This window comes from Pseudopipra pipra, chromosome 6 (assembly GCF_036250125.1).
Source record: "Pseudopipra pipra isolate bDixPip1 chromosome 6, bDixPip1.hap1, whole genome shotgun sequence".
Classification (NCBI taxonomy): Eukaryota; Metazoa; Chordata; class Aves; order Passeriformes; family Pipridae; genus Pseudopipra; species Pseudopipra pipra.
In genome coordinates this window covers 65,267,318-65,285,704 of record NC_087554.1, presented here as the reverse complement: position 1 = coordinate 65,285,704, position 18,387 = coordinate 65,267,318, and the positions used below count along the sequence as shown (strand labels likewise).

The window sequence follows — 18,387 nt, the reverse complement described above, 5'->3', positions numbered from 1 at the left end:
CCAGGACCCATCCAGGATGTGGGGACGGGTGGGAATGTGCTTTCCCTGTGCTGACAGGGAGTGAGGGCACCCGAGTTTATGCACGAGCCTGCAAGGAGGCTCCTGGAAAATGGCAATTACAGGAGGGGATTTCACATCTTTCTCCTTCCATTTGCTCTTCTGTTCTCATTAAAAAAAAAAAAAAAAAAAAAAAAAGAAGAAGAAATAAAAGTAAAGTTTCTGTTGGAGTGAGCTGCGTGTTCTCGTTATGCAGGAGCAGAGCTGGCTGGGTCACGGTTAGCAGATGTCTGTCAGGAAAGCAGGAGGTTTGATTGCAGCCCTCGGCCCCTCAGAAGATGAAGAACCACCCACTGTCAGGGCCCTTCTCTGCAGGCTCTGCTTCACACCTGCCTGGACCATCCCTCCAACATGATGCCTCGGTACTTCCAGAAAAAAAAACCTTTCCAGAGACTTAGGGAACTTCACTCCAGCAGGGAAAGGCACAAGAATCAATTGAAAATTCATGTTCCAAATTAGGAACACAGTTCCACCGGCGAGGTTGATCAAACAGAACAAACTGCTACGGGAATGGGGGGGAATCTGCCCATTGGCATCACTGAATCAGGACGGATTTTCCTTCAGGATGACAAGCTTGATCTCAACACAACCTGTCAAGTGTGATCCAGGGCAAGTGCTGGGATGAAATCCCCTGTCACTCAGGCTGGCTGGATCGGCTGAGATAACAGCTCCTTCCTACGGGACATCACGGCAGAGACGGCTCCTGCACGACAGAGCTGCGGGCTCTGAGTCACCGCTCCCACCCCGCCCAGGGCTGGGAATAGACACACTGTCTGCTCCGGGGGCTGCTGGTGCCTTTTTCCCTTTCCCCATAAACATTTCGGAGGAGTGGGCAGAAGGAAAAGCTTCCCTGTCAGGCGGAGCAGCCGCGAGCAAAGGGATGGCGAACGCTGCTGTAAAAACCCGGGGGCGGTGGCAGACCAAACCCAGCCCGGGCACTTCGAGGATGGCTGGAGAGTCCTGCCGTGTGCCATTGCCTCCCGGAGTGCCCCGGGCACCTGGCCAGCAGCTGGGAGGAGCCCACACTCCAGTCACCCACCTTTGCTCTGAGCAAACACCGGAGCTCCAGGGAAAACAGCCCTCGGTGTCTGCCGGGGAGGAAAACGGCCACCCTGGAAAGGGCAGGGTGAAAACCTGTCCCAGCTGGAACTCCCCACTCCATCCCCCTCCAAAACAACCCAGCTGAAACCAGCAGACTTTAATTTTACACTTTTCAATACATTTCCTTGGATACCTCGGTGCAGTAGGGAAAATCAGAAGTGGTGCTGCAGGGAGGGCAAATAAACTGGACCCCTGGGGCTGCTGTGGCCGTGACACTGCAGCTGGATCCTCAGCCCAGGGCTGCCCTCCCAGCCCATGGCTCCCATCCCAATCCACGACTCCCACCCCAATCTGTGACTCCCACCCCAACCCATGGCTCCCATGCCAACCCATGGCTCCCATCCCAATCCGTGACTCCCATCCCAACCCATGGCTCCCATCCCAACCCATGATTCCCATCCCAATCCGTGACTCCCATCCCAACCCATGGCTCCACACAACTCTGCAGCTACTGCTCAAGTTTCTCCATATTCCTGTATTATTAGTTTTTTATTTATTTTTTGTGTGTGTTTCGTGGGTTTTTCATGAAACAGATTTCCTGTTTCTGTTCTTACCTGCCTCTTTCAAGATTTGCATTTACAGGTTCATGCTCTTCTTGACAGCCTGTGGATCTTCCCAAGTGCCTTGACAGAGGGGCACCTTCTAGACAGAATAATTATAATCGAATAAAGAGAAATACCCACTACCTGGATAGCCCATACACACCCGGAACCTTTCCATTTAAAGGCTAAATGACAGGTGTAAGGATGAACCATACACATTAATTAGAGGTTCCCAGCTCATTAGCATCAAAATGCAGCAAGGCTTTAAAGCCAGAGGAGCTGATCAGCAGCCCCACAGCAGCCAAAGGGACAGTGGGTCCTACAGCCCCGGAGAAAGGAGGGGAAAAAAGAACTTCTTCATGGAAAACCTCCTGTTATTCCTTGTGCAGTCTTGGAATTCCGTGGAATCCTTTCCGTCCAGTATCTCTCTAACAGAACCTGTTAGAACTTTAGAGGTAAGATTGGAATTTGGGTCTGTTCCCTACAAACTGCTGCAAAGCCTGAGGGACTGGGGCCACAACTGCTCTTAACAAAGGTGATTTATTAATTGCCACGGCCAGGCCTTCCTGGGACACCTCCAGGGCTGGGCACTCCAAACCTCCCTGGGCAGCCCCTGCCAGTGTTTAACAGCTCTTTCCACGAAGCAATTCCTTCTGAAACACTGAGGCAGTGGTGACATCTGTGATACAGTGCTCAGTCACTCCTCCAGTCACCCTTCTCTTCCCTGGCTACGTAGGTTTGGCAGCAAAGATCTGTGCCTAATTTGGCAAGGATCAATTTATCCCTTGTAGAGTTCTTTCATGTTCAGCACCATTTTTTTTGGTAGTAAATTTCATTTACTTTTGACTGTTGACCAACAGAGAATTGATACAAATCATTGTCTTTTAAACACCATTAACCCGATGATGTAACAAACAGAGAGAAACCCATTAATTCAAACATACATAATCAAAAAGTCATGCAAGCTAAATTAGATATACAGTTAGAGCAAGAGCTGCCATCTGTTCAAACTTTCTAAGGGCTAAAGTAACTGAGATGAAGCCAATTTTGGTAGCAATATTAAAATTATGCTGCGGAATTACAGGCTCTGTGTCTCACAATTTATTCCCTCTCTCTCAAATTATTACCCTAAATCACATGAATACAATCGCCTTCATCCATACATTGTTCTGCTTTTCTTTTGCCTGTGAAATCAACAACCTCTGCCAGTGGAACACGGAACAGGAGCCCCAGAGCTGCTGAAACGGCTCAGGGAAATGTGTCATTAATTCCTGACAGCAGTAATTTCAAATATTTTATGAGCTTTCTTCAAACGGGCACCACTTGTTCAACACAAGCCAAATCAGCGTTAAATTATAGAGCCAACCCTTGGGTCCAATCCCTGGAACGCTGCTGGGTTTGTGGATCCGACTATTTTACACAAATGTGGAGCTGTAACTGCTCCGCACCCCAGCGGCCCCATCAAACCGAGCACTGGGGAGAGTCCTCGGCAACAAAAAATTGTTTCTTGTCAAAGTAATGTAAAGCTGCAGCCCTGGGAAGTGCCAGAGGAACAACAGCCCCCGGAGCTGCTGCGGGGGAGGACGAGGGGCTGGGGGTCCCCCGGGAGCCCCGAGGGCTGAGCCGTGCCTGGGACATGGGCACAGCCCAGGCAGGGCTGGGCCCCCAGCCCGGGTGCCAACACCCCCAGCCGGGCTGGAATAGCTCCCGTGGGCCCCAGAGCATGTGGGCCAGTCCACTGTTACCCAAACCCCTCCCCATTCCCAGGGAAGGCTCTGGCTGTGCCGGGGTTTCGGTGACAGAGGCACTGAGCATCCCCCCGAGGCGCCTGTGCCAGCACCCACGGGGAACCAGTGCTTGCCACCCTTCTGGACTGGTGTTGGCACAAGCTGAGCAGCCTCTCGTGTGGTGCTGGGGCAGTGGGGGGTTGGGGTGAGGAGCTTTTGGGTCCTCACAGGCAGGACTGGGGATGTTCCCATTCCTTATCTCACTCCTTACATCAAAGCAGCAGCACCCAGATAAGGAGATCTGCTTAAAAACCCTCCTACTGCCTGGAAAAGAAACCACGAATCAGGAGCCAAATCCTGCCCTGAACTGTGTGAGAAAGGGCTGCTTCCCTCCCATGGGTCATAGAAACACAGAGCTCTGAAGGTTGGAGCCCCCCCAGCTCCCTCAGCCCCTCCTGCTGCTCCAGCCCCTTCCCAGCTCCCTTCCCTTCCCTGCACACGCTCCAGCCCCTCCGTGTCTCTCTTGTCTGAGGTCCCAGAACTGCCCCAGCACTGGAGGTGCCCCAGCACTGGAGGTGCCCCAGCAGTGCCAGCACAGGGACAGTCCCTGCCCTGGGCCTGTGACATCATGGCTGGGACAGCCCAGGGGCCACTGGCCTCCTGCCCAGCTGGGAATGCCCAGGGTCACATTCACCAGCACCCCCAGGGCCTGTCCCAGCTTTCCAGCTGTTCTTCCCTAAGCCTGGAGCATTCCATGGGGTTGTTGTGACCCAAGAGCAGGACCCAGCACTTTGCCCTGTTGTTTCTCCCACCACTGGCCTCAGCCCATGGATCCAGCCTGTCCAGGTCCCTCTGCAGAGCCTTCCTGTTCTCCAGCAGATCCACATCCCACCCAGTCTGGCCTCATTTGCAGCTGGCTGAGGGAGTACTGGCTCTCATCAATAAAGATCCAAAGCGAGCTTTTCCTCCTGCTTTGTGTGACTGCAGTTCTCCCCCAGAGCAGGAGCTGAACCTGCCCATTATTCTTTTAATGTTCCAACAACTTTTATCTTTCTTCCTCCCTCCACTACGATGCTCAAACCTGACAGTCAGGGGGGTTTTATTATAAATATGTTTCCATTAAAAGCCTCCAGTCTCAATATTCCTCTGGGAAACAATACATCTGAAAAATAATTTTTCCACGGAATACTCGATCCTCGACACAAACACATTTCCAGGACACTGAGGAACGGCAGGTGATGTGTCACCTTCCTCGAATTTCAATGGCTGCTGGCATTTCCTGAGCAGACAGAGGAGGTGACTGGGGGTGGTGCTGCAGGAAGGGTTTGGGGTGTGACCTGGCGTCGGGAGCAGAGCCTGCCTGGAATGTCAATGGATGCAGCACAGCTGCAACATTTATCTCTTGTCCCCAGAACATGCATCTCCTGCAGTCCCAGCCTCCTCTTTCCTTCCCAACTTCAATCTCTGACACCACAAAGCATTTTTTTGCCAGTATTTTTATCCATTGTGTGTTGTCTTCCTCGTTTGTCAGGAATTCTTCTCCCGAGGTTCTTCCATGTTTGTCTGTGGGGGCTGGGGGGTGGAGCAGGTGTCAGACCATGGCAGCCACAAACCCAGGGAAAGAGGAGAATTCACTTTACCCTCTTGGAGAGCCACAAGTGGGTGCCACAGCAGCTGAGAACATGCTACCCAGCAGGAAACTGTTCCCACATCAACCCAGCGAGGACACTGGGTATTTTTCATAGATATTTATGATTCTGCAGAAGTAGCAAATCATATTTAAGTATATGAGTCTTTTTAGCCTGAAAACAAAACCAAAGCAGGAACAGCAACGTGTAAATCTGAAGCGATGAAAAACGAGCCCAGGGAATTAACAAACCCTGTTTAAAGATGAATTTCTAATGAGAGATGACAAGAAATTAATCCAGTGTGACTCGGGTAATCAACACAACAGCTCCAGTTTATGTGGGAGAGGGAGTGTAACTTCACTGTGGGCTTTAGTGGGAAGCTGGAGGAAAAGCTGCCAATAAAAGCATTCAGGGGCAATTGGTGACAACAACATGAGTGTTTGTGAGGGGCTGGCCCATACAAAGACAGGGTTTCATTCCCCAATAACTGGATTTAAGCTCCAGACTACCAGAGCCTTTCCAGTCCCCAGAGGGTCACGGGGTCTCCCGTCCTGAAGTCCTGCAGTCCAAGTGTCTCAGATCTCTTCCTCTTGTGTTGGTTCTTTGCTATAACCCTGGGTTCTCCCTACCCCATCGCTCTGTTTCCCAATCTAAATTGCATTTCTCTTCCTTGAGTTTCCCTCTGTGCCATCCCATGGTGTTCCTGTTAATTTTGAGCGCAGTCCAGGGATGCTTGAACCTGTCCCCCCTTGCTGGTGGCAGCACCTGCCCAGAGGTGATGGAAGGACCAACAGACACTGTCATGGGCAGCTTCTAATTAAAAGAGCTGCTAAAAATCCCCAAATAGAAGGTGATTTAAGAGGGCTGCATTTTTTTTCTCCAAGAACTTTGTGAGTGTAATAACCAGCTTATAAATAAATGAAGGTGTGAACAGGAAGGTGCTGGAACAGGAGCCTGGGTGCTGGGACTGTTGTAACAGCAGAAGTTGGCACCGTGGTGACAATAAATTCCATTTCTGCATTGTCTGTGAGTCAGACCTTGGGCACAGAGCAGCAGCTGAAAGGAGGAACTTCCACCATCCCTTTGGCTGTAAGGGATTTGGAGGGTCAAACACACCATTTATCACCCCAAGCCCACCCAAAATGAAGAGCAATATCTAGAGCTAATTAGATACCACTGCCAACAGTCAGCCATCCCCCAGAGGGGGAGATTTCCCAAGAGAAAGAGTGGATGCCATCCAGAGTGCCACTCAGGACAGGGGGTACCATGGAGATCCACTGTGGGGGGATCCCCCCAGGACCCTGTCCAGCTCTGGGGGCCCAGCACCAGAAAGATGGGACCTGTTGGAATGAGCCCAGGAGAGGCCACAGAGCTGCTCCCAGGGCTGGAGCCCCTCTGCTCTGGGGCCAGGCTGGGAGAGCTGGGGGGGTTCCCCTGGAGAAGAGAAGGCTCCAGGGAGAGCTGAGAGCCCCTGGCAGGGCCTAAAGGGGCTCCAGGAGAGCTGGAGAGGGACTGGGGACAAGGCATGGAGGGACAGGACACAGGGAATGGCTTCCCACTGCCAGAGGGCAGGGAGAGATGGGATATTGGGAAGGAATTCCTGGCTGGGAGGGTGGGGAGGCCCTGGCCCAGGTTGCCCAGAGAAGCTGTGGCTGCCCCTGGATCCCTGGGAGTGTCCAAGGCCAGGTTGGACAGGGCTTGGAGCAACCTGGGCTGGTGGCAGGGATGGTCTGTTTTGCCCGGGGTGTGTGGCACTGACTGATCCCTTTATCCCAGGTCCACACTGCAAACCCCTCTCCAGGGTCACAGCTCCTGTGTCTGGGCTGCACCGGCAACCTCGGGGCTTGCAGGCTCCAGCAGCAGCAGCACAGGGTTAAAGCCGAAGCCTGGGTTCTCCCAGGACTGTGCTGGGTGGATTGAACACACTGTTCAGATGCTCTTCGGAAGCTTCCAGGCAGGAGGAAAGCAGCAGCTCCAGCCTCTGCCAACCGTGCTTTGTTTGTCGGCTGGATGAGGCTGGAGCGCTGTGCCTCCGGGGAGAGCGCTGTCTGTGGTGCTGGAGCACAGGGAAGGCTGCATTTACAGCTCTGCCCAGCTCCTGTGCCACATCCAGGAGACAGGGCTGCCTGTTCCAGGCTGGCTGGAGGAGCCAAAGGCAGCTCAGAACGCCTGGAGCCGGAGCAGCTCCCCCAGCACAGCCCCGAGTGAGCCCCGGGCACCGAGTCCCTCGGGAGCTGCCAGGCTTGGGCTCACTGAGCTGCAAAGGACCTCTGGCTCATGGAACCCAAACACGGTGACCTGATGGGGCACAGAGTGCCCAGGGGGGTGCTGGGTTTGCTGCTCCTGCTCTTTGCCCGGCAGCTCCAGACTCCCAGGAATGCAGCTGCCCACAAGGGCCACGTCTGCTCCGGCTGGGAACACTTCCAGGGGGTTCCCACAACCTGGAGCCTTGGGACAGGGACACTTCACATGGTCACAGAGTCACAGAATGCCCTGAGCTGGAAGGGACCCACAGGGATCATCCAGTCCAAGCCCTGGCCCTGCCCAGGACACCCCAACAATCCCCCCTGTGCCCCAGAGGATCATCCAAACCCTCCTGGAGCTCTGGCAGCCTTGGGGCTGTGCCCACTGCCCTGGGGAGCCTGGGCAGTGCCAACCACCCTCTGGGGGAAGAACCTTGTCCTGAGATCCAACCTGACCTGCCCTGGCACAGCTCCAGCCCTTCCCTGGGTCCTGTCAGTGGCCACAGAGAGCAGAGATTGGAGCTGCCCCTCGGGAGGAGCTGCAGACCCCGAGGAGTCTCCCCTCAATCCCTTCATTAACTCCAATCTCTCTTACACAGGGAGCTGCTCTTCTGAAACCACCTGGAAAGTCCTGCCTGCTGATGGATGCAAATAACCAGCTTTTACCTGCACCTTTCTCATTGTGGTTCCTCGAATTGAAAAATCCTTGGCTTTTATTTTATTTCCACGTACTCTGAAGTGCTGCTTTTGAACAGTGAATGCTTAAATGAGCTTGAGAGTAATGTTGGAAAGGAGATGCAGCAAATAGCCTGAAGGGCTCTCTTTAAAGGGAGATAACAATTATCAGTGTCTGAGGGAAGATAACATAGAAAAGTGATGCAAACTCTTTCCAGTGGTTATAATATAAAATATTAGAAGGGGATAAAAATGGAGTGCTCACATTTAGCCCATTAGCTCAGTAAGAAAACACTGGGGTGTCCTGGGATGTCCAGCAGCAGGAGGTGCCCACAGAGGCCCCTGGATCTGTCCTGGCTGTTTTAAAGGAGCATCTGGCAGCATCCTCCTTGTTCCAGGGCTGGGTCCGTGCAGGAAGGGCTCTCAGGGGCCTCCTCAAGGCTGGGTAAGGAGGGTTCCTCTGAGAGACCTGTGAGAGGGACAGCCACTGTCCTGCCTGAGTTCTTGGGGAATCCCCCTCTGGAGGAGCCTCGAGCAGCATTTCTTGGATTAGGTGTGCAGGGAAGGCCTCTGAGCTGCCTGGACCTGGCATCATCAGAATAGAAATTACCACAGTAGACATACAATATATCATAAATATAATTATAATATTTAAATATTTATCAATTTAACAATGTAATATACTTTTAATTTTAATTTTCATTTTTTGATAATATTATCATTGTCATTATTGTTATTTTTATTATAGTTGTTTATTACATTATATTATATTATGTTATGTTATATTATATTATATTATGTTATGTTATATTACATTATATTATATTATATTATATTACATTACATTACATTACATTACATTACATTATATTATATTATATTATATTATATTATATTATATTATATTATATTATATTATATTATATTATATTATATTATATTATATTATATTATATTATATTATATTATATTATATTATATTATATTATATTATATTATATTATATTATATTATATTATATTATATTATATTATATTATATTAATTATATTATACTATAGAGAGCGAGGGCCATGGTTAGTGGTGGGTTTGGCAGTGCTGGGTTAATGGTTGCACTTATCCAGCCTCACTGGTGATTGCAGGCACACCCAGAGGGAAGAACCCTGAAGGTTCTGCAGCTCCCGTGTGCCCTGCAGAGCTCTGGGGAAGGTTCTGCAGCTCCCGTGTGCCCTGCAGAGCTCTGGGGAAGGTTCTGCAGCTCCCGTGTCCCCTGCAGAGCTCTGGGGAAGGTTCTGCAGCTCCCGTGTGCCCTGCAGAGCTCTGGGGAAGGTTCTGCAGCTCCCGTGTGCCCTGCAGAGCTCTGGGGAAGGTTCTGCAGCTCCCATGTCCCTGGCAGAGCTCTGGGGAAGGTTCTGCAGCTCCCGTGTGCCCTGCAGAGCTCTGGGGAAGGTTCTGCAGCTCCCGTGTGCCCTGCAGAGCTCTGGGGAAGGTTCTGCAGCTCCCGTGTGCCCTGCAGAGCTCTGGGCAGCTCTCACGTTCGGCAGTTCTCTGCCGATCCCCGCTCACCTCAGCTCCTCCCGCGGCCCCGACCAGCAAAGCCCCTTCTCCCTTCCCCCTGTTTCTGGTGCCCAGGGCTGTGGTGGGACCCCCGGAGCTCCTGCCCAGCCCCGGGAGCTCTGAGAGGGGTGGCTGGAGGGGGCACAGCCCTGCCCCAGCCCTCGGGCAGAGGGAGGTTCAGCCCCAGAAATCACAGGCAGGAGACACCCAATCATTTGTTATTGAACAGGTAGAATGAGTCAGACCCTGGATGGAACTCTCAGAAACAGCACAGAAATTGAGACAGTAGAGGGGAAAACAGAGAAGAACTCTGGTCTGTGGGACACACCTGGCACTGGCAGTGACAGCAGTGCTGAGCACAGCCCTGGGGACATGGGGAGGGCTTTCTGTGCTGACATCCAGGAGCTGCATCACTGACTCCAGAGATGATTTCTGTGCTGACATCCAGGAGCTGCATCACTGACTCCAAAGGTGCAGCAGGTTGGGAGCAGTCCCAGGGAGCAGTAGCTGACGGGAAGAGGAGGAGGAAGTTCTGTGTGTTCTGTTACTGAATCAATCCCACTGATGGAAAGGGAAAGCCACAGGAACCTGCACAGGGGGTGGAATGAAAGCAAAGGCTGCATTCCCAGCAGTGTCACCCACAGGCAGCTGCCTCTGGCCTCCTGTGAGGGACTGCCTTGCTCCACACAGTGCTCAGCACACCCTCAGTTTGTGCTGGATTCCAGGAGCAGAGGTGGGATTGGAGTGTTCTCCTGAAGAAGGAGGCCCATAGAGATCTGTTCCTGTGGAAATGGGCTTTTTTGCTAGAGAATAATAAGAGAAAAGAAGCAATGGACTCCCTAGTTCCTGCAGACCAGCTGCTGTGCACAGCACTGCTCCACAGCCCATGGCCACAGACTCTGCCCACAAAGAAAAAGAAAGATTTTAGGAAGGAATTGCTGGATGGGAGGGTGGGGAGGCCCTGGCCCAGGTTGCCCAGAGAAGCTGTGGCTGCCCCTGGATCCCTGGGAGTGTCCAAGGCCAGGTTGGAGCAACCTGGGCTGGTGGAAGGTGTCCCTGCCCATGGTAGGGGTGGCACTGGATGGGCTTTAAGGTCCCTTCCAACTCAAACCATTCCATGATTCCAGGATTTCCTGCCTGCTCCTGCACACCCTGGCAGAGATGGAACATCTGCTGTCTCCTCCTCCTTGACCCGTGTTTTCACTTTTCTAAGCAGGGACTGATCAACACTTCTCAGGGGGCAGGAATGGGGTCACAAATGGTAAACTTACCCCAGAATTTGCATTAATATATGAAGGAAAAAATTAGGATGGCAGAAGAAAGTGCAGCTTCATCCTGCACTGCTCCTCCCCCTTCCTGACCTGCCACAGACCCCACTGATTGACTTTTTAACTTCATTCTCTTGCTGAAAGTGCTGAATTAAAATGCTTCCCCGGGAAACAACCCTAAATGTGAGGTTCAGAGTCATGGCAAATATCCATTTTGCTGGGAGCAGTGACCACAGTGCCAGAGCTCTGCCCCCAGCCCCCTGCACATGCTGAGCTGTGTCTGTGCCCCCAAATGCCTCATGGTCAATTAGGGAGTGTCACAGCTCCTGCCAGCAGAGCCACGGGCTCCTCTTCCCCTGCCCCACAGCCCTGCTGAGCCCCGAGGCAGACACAGGGCTTGGACAAGCTCCTGTCCCACAGTAAACCCTACTGCAGGATGGTTATGCTGCTCCTCATCAAATCTAAAATCTCAATAACCAGGCACAAATCATTATGATTGAAGCTCATCAGTGGCCTGAAGGTGGGCCCAAGCTGCCTGTTGGGGACAGAATGGGGTTGGAAGTGCCAAAATCTGCATTTGCATCATTCTACTGCTGATTCCCTGGGCAGGAGGAGCCACTGAGCCACCCAGGAGTCGGCAGTGTAGGAAGCCAGAGAAGTGCTGAGGAGGCAGTGGGGTGAGGCACAGGCTGCTCAGCCTGGGGAATGAAGGAACTGTGGCCATAAAGCCCCAGGTCTGTGTCCACTCTGTCCCTGCTGGTGTTCCAGAGGTGCAGGAGCAAACCCTGTGGGATTTGGGTGCCAAGGGCAGGGACAGGGGGCTGTGCCTGCTGGAGGGACACTAGAGGGACCTTGGTGGCTCCTGCCCAGGTGCTGTGCCTGGGGGATTCCATAAAATCATGGAATCAGACCTTAAACCCACCAGTGCCACCCCTGCCATGGGCAGGGACACCTTCCACCAGCCCAGGTTGCTCCAACCTGGCCTTGGACACTCCCAGGGATCCAGGGGCAGCCACAGCTTCTCTGGGCAGCCTGGGCCAGGGCCTGCCCACCCTCCCAGCCAGCAATTCCTTCCCAATCTCCCATCTCTCCCTGCCCTCTGGCAGTGGGAAGCCATTCCCTGTGTCCTGTCCCTCCATCCCTTGTCCACAGTCCCTCTCCAGCTCCCTCCTGTCCTCAGGACAGTGTCTGGTGCCTGAGGGGAGATAAAGCCCAGGGGAATAAAACTCCCTTTGAAATGAACCCATTTCTGGGTTGTTGTTTTGCTTGTTTGTTTTGTTTTGTTTATTTTCCCATCTGTGGATTTCTGAGCCCACTTAAGGAGGGCAGCAGAACAGAAGAATAAGAAATGACATCCTGTCTTCAGGATGAGATTATTGCCACCTTAATGCACCCTCAGAGCACCTGAGTAAATAGAGGAGGATAAATCCAGAAGGTTTCACAACACCTTTAGAAATATTTTTATTTCTCATATTTATAACTGTTCTCACGATGCAATTCTGCAAAGCCATTAAATATGAACGCCGAGTTCATAACTTGTGTAAACTTCCAAGGAAATGTTTTCCTTGCAGCCTGGTAATAAATGTCCATGTGAAATGCATTTAAATTTAAATAACATTTTCAATCCAACGAGTAATGCCAGAAATGGCATTTTAAAAAGTTACAGCACGAGAGCCTGTGCAGAAATCAGGGGCAGAACAAAAGAAATTAAAACATTGTAAAGCAGCTGCTGCTCAGAGAAACAGGGGCTTTGGGGTCTTTGGGACAGTCCAGGAGTGGTTTCAAGTTTGTCCATTTGTTGTGTTCCACTCCCACATGGAATGGAACACATTTGGAGATGCCTGTGGCCAAAACCAGTGAAAGCCAAAAGGGTCCAAACCATAAAGCTCACAGAGGTTTCTCAGGGCCCCCACACTCGGCATGGAAGTGGGGCAGGTTTGGCCTCCAGCTTCTAATAGTAAGAAGAATAAAAGAATAAAAGAAAAGAGGGAAGAGAGAGAGTGTGAGAGAGATGAGACAGGAGAGGGAAGGACCCCACCAGGCCTGGCTCCAGCCTCCATCCATGCCCAGGATCCCGGGATGCCCCCGAGCTCCGTGGGGGCACCTTCCCATGGGAAGTTCTCCCCACCTGGGCTGGGGGTGCTCCCCGTGCCAGGGGTGAGCAGGGCAGCCCCTTCCTCTGGACCCTTCTGGGCACAGGGCAGGGGGGCTGAGGGGGCTTGGGGGGCTCCATCCCCCTCTCTTGGTCTTGCTCCACTTCTGCTCTCGTGCTGTGTGGTCTCGTTTGACAGGACTGAGCTCCCAGGTCTGGAGTGTTTGTGTCACTGTGTCCCCGTGTCACTGTGTCCCCCCAGCTGCTGTCCTCACCCATCCCCAGCTAAAATCCATCCCAGCTCCTCAGGAACAAAGGCAGGGGAGATCTGCTGGGAGCACTGGGGCTGTGGGAAGTGGTTCACAGGGGATGTTCTTCCCTGGGAGGGTGGAGAGGCCCTGGCACAGGCTGCCCAGAGAAGCTGTGGCTGCCCCTGGATCCCTGGGAGTGTCCAAGGCCAGGTTGGAGCAGCCTGGGCTGGTGGAAGGTGTCCCTGCCCATGGCAGGGGTGGCACTGGATGGGCTTTGAGGTCCCTCCCAATCCAACCTATTCTGGGATTCCATGATTTTACCATCTCACTCCCACCCTTGGGAGGGACACTCTGAGCTGCTGCACTTTGCTGGTTTGCTGATTCCTTGGTGATTCCCTGGGATTAACCCTCCTCCATGTCTCCTCTCCGTGGTGCCCGTGGCTGTGCCTCCCCTTTGCCCTCAGGTCCGGGTGTTGCCAGCACTGCTCTGCTCACAGCACCATAAAAGCCCTTTGAAGAAAATGTCTCCACCCAGACAGACCCAGCAGGAGATTCTGACCCACACCAAGTTCCAATCCCTGCTGTAACAGCTGCACCATCCAACAGGTTACTCCCTGGAAAAGAATCAGAGGAGTTCGAAGCAGGGAGATGTATTAGATCATGCAATACATCTCCTTGCCAATGCAAAACCTGTTCCCCCGAGTCCATTCCATGGGAACTTTATTTTAAATAGACTCAGATTAAATGAATTTTCAGGCACACAGTCCCTGGATAGCTCAGAGCCCAACGTGTGCATCACATCTGTATTGTAACAGCCAAATAGGAAAAATGCTAATGCACCACTCCACAGCTCTTCCTGCTTCCCTGGCAAATCTTTTCTGGATTTAAGCCATTTCCAAGCAGCTTTGAGACCAAAGTGCAATGTAATTCCTCAACCTGCACTCGGTGACTCAGGAGCCATTGAAGCTGTGGTTGAAGTTCTTTCATTATGCATCCCTGTTAAAATGTATCTTGTGTTCTCAATTTTCTTCTCAAATACAGTTTCAGTATGGATTACTTGTAAAACAGGACGGGTGTGATTCCAAAGCTGGCTGGGAGGGGTTGTGCTCCCACTGGAAGGAGCAGAGCTCAGGATTTGGTGGGAACACAAAGCTGGGGGAAAAGACAATTGAACTCCTGTTCCAGGGTGGTGTTTGGACACAATACCCCCCCTTCCCTGGAACTGCCAAGAGCTGAGAGTTCCATTTCCTTCCTGGAACACACATCATGCAGGATGAATAGAACATGGAAGATTGAATTACACTTCCTTTACCTTTACCCACTTGTTTTGACTCGAAAGGTTTTTGTCATGAAAATCAGGTAACCTGCAGCACTTAAAGCAAGGACTGTCTGGGTACAACAAGATGCTCTTTGTTAATATTCCCGCATTAATTTGTGAATCATAAGATTTTTACCTCTGATAAGTGTCTGCACATCAAGGTTTTTAGTCTCTTAATAGAAACACATTCCCTGGTTAGAGCATCAGCCAACAAGGGCTTTTTTCCTTCTTTTCTTTCAGAAGAGGCACATGACAGCATGACTAGACTATAACATAAATTAATAGCAATTGCAACATTTTCTTTTCTAATTGCCTAAAAAATTGGATTAAAGTGTTCAAAAAAAGGGGAAAAAAAACCACATCAAGCAACTGCCAGTGGAAGATGCTGCATCACCTGTGATGAAATCTGGGAGAGCTGGGGGTTCCCCTGGAGAAGAGAAGGCTCCAGGGAGATCTGAGAGCCCCTTCCAGGGCCTAAAGGGGCTCCAGGAGAGCTGGAGAGGGACTGGGGACAAGGGATGGAGGGACAGGACACAGGGAATGGCTTCCCACTGCCAGAGGGCAGGGACAGATGGGAGATTGGGAAGGAATTCCCCAACCTGACTCACAGACAGCACTCCCAGTGACAGCCCAGAGCAGCCCTGGCACAGCTCCTGTGAGGGCCCTTTCCTGGAGTCTGGGGAACTCTCTGTCCTTGGGCTTCTTTGATGGCTCAGGAATGTTGTGCCACCGAACTGGAACTCCTGAGCTCCGAATCCCCAAGGCTGCACCTCCTTCCTCTGCTCTGAGCCTTCCCTGGGATCAGGTCCTGTTGAACCATCCAACAGGAGGGGCAGAACTGACTGCAGAGTCCAGTGCAGGTGCCCTGCAGGTGCTTTACTGTGCTAACTGCAAGTGTCAGGAATACCAGCCCTCTCCAGCCACTGCCCTGCTCCTGAGGATGGCAAACCCTGGGGATTTGACAGGGAGGGATTTGACATCTGGAGGGAGTTCACCCTTGCCTGGCTGTTGCATCTCAGAGGACCGTGCCTGGGATGTGCTCTGTGTTCTCTGGGCTCTCTGTGTGTCCAGGGTGCCCAGAGCTGTGTCTCTGGGTTGTTTTAGCCCCTGGGGTGTGCTCTGTGTTCTCTGTGTGTGTCCAGGCTGCCCAGAGCTGTGTCTCTGGGTTATTTTAGCCCCTGGGGTGTGCTCTGTGTTCTCTGTGTGTGTCCAGGCTGCCCAGAACTGCCCCTCTGGGTTGTTTTACCCCAGGTACCTGTAACATCCACACCTCCCCTGTGCCCTGCTGGGTTCTCCAGGCACTGCCCTGCTCATCCCTGCCATCCTTGCTCCCAGGGGCCTTTCAAACCTCTCTCTCAGCCTCACTGATTTGTCTCTTGTGCAGAATCTTGTTTTCCCCTTGTTCAGAGTCTTGTTTCTGTCTGTTGTTCCATCATTATCACTGGAGGAATGGACCTGCTGTCGTTTCAGACACATCCTTTGCCCCAGGACTAGATTGCATCTTGTACTTCCCCGTGTCCTTCGTGTTTTCTTTCCCTGCAACATCCATTTGGGTCCTTTAAAGCTTAAAACACTGAAATCCTTCTGTTTCAAGAGTCTCTCACTTGTTCTGGTCACCTTTTTTTCTGTCATAATCCATTCTTGCAGTAATTTGTAGGAAAGCTGCTCCTGTCTTTAGCATGACCCATACCTTCAGCTCCCACATGGAGTGGTGTAAGGGGTTTTTTTCCCCAAATATTAAGTCAGCACTATATTGCCAGAACTGGAACACACCAGGTTCAGTTCAACCACCCAAACTCCTTCTCCTGCCCCTTTCCTGGGGACCAGCTGGTGGATCCCAGGAGGTGTCCAAGGGCAGTGGGTTCAGAGCAGGGTCAGCTCAGAGACACCCACCTGATGGCACTGGGAAAAAGTTCTTATAGGGGTGGGGGAGCAGGGACAGCAGGGACAGGGGAGCAGGGGAACAGGGACAGGGGAGCAGGGGAACAGGGACAGGGGAGCAGGAACAGCAGGGACAGCAAGGACAGGGAAACAGGGACAGGGGAGCACAGACAGCAGGGACAGCAGGGACTGGTCTGTGAGGGCACTAAGGCTACTCCAATAGGGAACTGAAAATAAAATCATTGCAAGTCTTCCATTTTTCCCATTTCTGGTGGCCATTCATGGAACCCCAGGCTGGTTTGGGCTGGGAAGGCCCTCAAAGCTCATCTCATTCCAGCCCTGCCATGGGCAGGGACACCTTCTACCACACCAGGTTGCTCCCAGCCCATTCCCAGCTGTTGGTTGAGTGGGTAAATCCTAGCAGAGAATGATTCCCCTGCCCTGGGCATTAGCCCACGTGTCACATGTGCCAAGGCTCCCTGGGATCCCTGGAGCACTGTGACCCACAGCCTGTCCCAGCTGTTCCAAGGCTCCCTGGGATCCCTGGAGCACTGTGACCCACAGCCCATCCTAGCTGTGCTGAGGCTCCCTGGGATCCTGGAGCACTGTGACCCACAGCCCATCCCAGCTGTTCCAAGGCTCCCTGGGATCCTGGAGCACTGTGACCCACAGCCTGTCCCAGCTGTTCCAAGGCTCCCTGGGATCCCTGGAGCACTGTGACCCACAGCCCATCCTAGCTGTGCTGAGGCTCCCTGGGATCCTGGAGCACTGTGACCCACAGCCTGTCCCAGCTGTTCCAAGGCTCCCTGGGATCCTGGAGCACTGTGACCCACAGCCTGTCCCAGCTGTTCCAAGGCTCCCTGGGATCCTGGAGCACTGTGACCCACAGCCCCCTGGGATCCCTGGAGCACTGTGACCCACAGCCCATCCCAGCTGTGCTGAGGCTCCCTGGGATCCTGGAGCACTGTGACCCACAGCCTGTCCCAGCTGTTCCAAGGCTCCCTGGGATCCTGGAGCACTGTGACCCACAGCCCATCCCAGCTGTTCCAAGGCTCCCTGGGATCCTGGAGCACTGTGACCCACAGCCCATCCTAGCTGTGCTGAGGCTCCCTGGGATCCTGGAGCACTGTGACCCACAGCCTGTCCCAGCTGTTCCAAGGCTCCCTGGGATCCTGGAGCACTGTGACCCACAGCCTGTCCCAGCTGTTCCAAGGCTCCCTGGGATCCTGGAGCACTGTGACCCACAGCCCCCTGGGATCCCTGGAGCACTGTGACCCACAGCCCATCCCAGCTGTGCTGAGGCTCCCTGGGATCCTGGAGCACTGTGACCCACAGCCTGTCCCAGCTGTTCCAAGGCTCCCTGGGATCCTGGAGCACTGTGACCCACAGCCTGTCCCAGCTGTTCCAAGGCTCCCTGGGATCCTGGAGCACTGTGACCCACAGCCCATCCCAGCTGTTCCAAGGCTCCCTGGGATCCTGGAGCACTGTGACCCACAGCCTGTCCCAGCTGTTCCAAGGCTCCCTGGGATCCTGGAGCACTGTGACCCACAGCCTGTCCCAGCTGAGGTCGTGTCTCCTGGAGGGAGCAGAGGAGGGCTCAGCAGGGCCACTCCTGTCCTACTGGCTCCAGGAGGATCCTGGGATGCTGCTGGGAATGCTGGGGATGGGAGGATGTGACTGGGAGCTGCTCCCTGAGGATGCTCTGAGGGGACACTGGAGACAGAAAACCACCCCTTGGGACCAGATTTAACATTTGCAGGGTGATTTAATTGCTGCTCTGAGGAAGACACAGCTACAGGGGACACAATTATTTGGACTCAACTATGACAGGGCCCTGCTGCACCAGGAAAGAGCTTCCCAATTCCCTCTCCTGCTTTTTTTCCTCTCTTGTTTTCCCTGGGTGACTCATAAAGGACTGAACGCACATTCCTCTTCATCATCCTTAACACTGAGAAAACCAGAAAGGTTGTCTCCTGGAGCACAGCATTTAGGAGTCTGTGAGGTCACTTATTGCAGTTACTCTGTCAGGGTTTATTCTGAGAAATAAT

General features: G+C 52.7%; 1 long non-coding RNA gene across 1 annotated transcript; it reads right to left on the bottom strand.

Annotated features, from left to right (window-relative positions):
* Nucleotides 1–205: 205 nt before the first annotated feature.
* On the bottom strand, nt 206–3,833 carry LOC135416818 (uncharacterized). Its single transcript, XR_010431756.1, has 3 exons — nt 1,713–3,833; nt 1,097–1,169; nt 206–287 (listed from the first exon to the last, which is right to left on the bottom strand). It is a non-coding gene; the product is annotated as an uncharacterized LOC135416818 (long non-coding RNA).
* Nucleotides 3,834–18,387: the final 14,554 nt, after the last annotated feature.